Source organism: Clarias gariepinus, chromosome 24, assembly GCF_024256425.1.
Source record: "Clarias gariepinus isolate MV-2021 ecotype Netherlands chromosome 24, CGAR_prim_01v2, whole genome shotgun sequence".
NCBI lineage: Eukaryota > Metazoa > Chordata > Actinopteri > Siluriformes > Clariidae > Clarias > Clarias gariepinus.
The window spans coordinates 8,698,487-8,699,908 of record NC_071123.1 but is presented as its reverse complement, the minus strand read 5'-3'; positions in this window follow the sequence as shown (position 1 = coordinate 8,699,908).

Genomic DNA, 1,422 nt, shown 5'->3' with positions numbered 1-1,422 from the left:
ATCTATCACTATTTTTTCACAGCGGTTTGTGACTGAAAAGTGTCCTGTCTGCATCTGACTTCAGGAGTTTCCTGACCAACCGTTTCTAACGGTCATATTTAAAAATCATAAAGTACAGTTATAAAGTACAAAACGTTTCTGTTGGTGTATAATTTATTTTTCTATGATAAATATTTATTTGTGGTGTTTTATGTTTTGTACATCTTTTCATAATGAGACCTCATTTGTAAGTTGCTGCTGGTGTAAAACAGGGTTTTTATTAAATATAAAATAAAAATTTCCGTTTTATCCCGTTTGTCTTATGCTTCCTTTCTTCACAGAATTCTGTTGACCATGGTTAATTAGAATTAACCAAGTGTATTTAATTAAAATAATGGGAGGGGGTGTTTTAATAAAACGACGTCTATCCGACATGAATCAGACCTTTGGCAGATGTATGAACATCTGATTAACATAGTCTAAAGAGCGGATCAGGGTCGTTTTAATTCATTTACATCTTAAATACGTAAGCTAAACGTCATGCTAACATCGGGCACGGACGTCTTGGCGACGTCTGCCAGATGAGCAAACGGCCTCTGCCAGACATCTGCCAGATGAAAAAGACAACGTCGCATAGACGTCTCCGCGACGTGTGTGTGCTATCTGGGTAACAACAAAAAGCTTTTAGGATCCTTTTCCAATAAACTGGCTATGATATTTTGAATCCTCCCAGAATGTGAGTTCCTTGAGTATAGACGGGTTAAGTATGCAAATATATCCAAGACAATGAGTAAGTCAACCTCTTTCATCAGACACTTGGTCCAGAGGACCAGTGATGCAGATTAGTGGATTTACAGAAACCACGGGCAGTGTTTATAAAAATTAAAGTCATGAACTGCATCAGTGATTTTATTCAATGGCTAGAAGATTCAACTACAAGATATACAGACCCCATTTAAGATATTTTAAAGTTGGTCACCATTTTGTCAATATGAAACTGTGGAGTCGGGTGTAGATATGTCGTATGTTACAGCAGCATTGTTGAAGCACCATTTTTGATGAGGATTATATTCTGCCAATATTTCAGTTAAATGAAAATCTGTTACTTTTTGAATCTTCATACTACATGTTTTTGTCCTCCCAGTACAATAAAAAAGTAATCTTTAATAAGCTTTAGATGAACTGGTTTTTTCTTCTTACCATCTCACAGTTTTTTCTTGCCACCGTAAACTCAGCCTTGTTTATTAGGGATAAATATGAGTTTAAATTTAAAACTTTGGAATTATTAATTTTCATATTTCTGTAAAGCTGCTTTGAAACAAAGTTTATTGCTTAAAACCTGATACAAATAAAGTTTAATTGAATTTATGGTGAAAGAGAGAGAGAAGGGGGAAAGAGGACCTTAACTTATAAAGTTGAACAAAACTACATTTTCTCAAATGA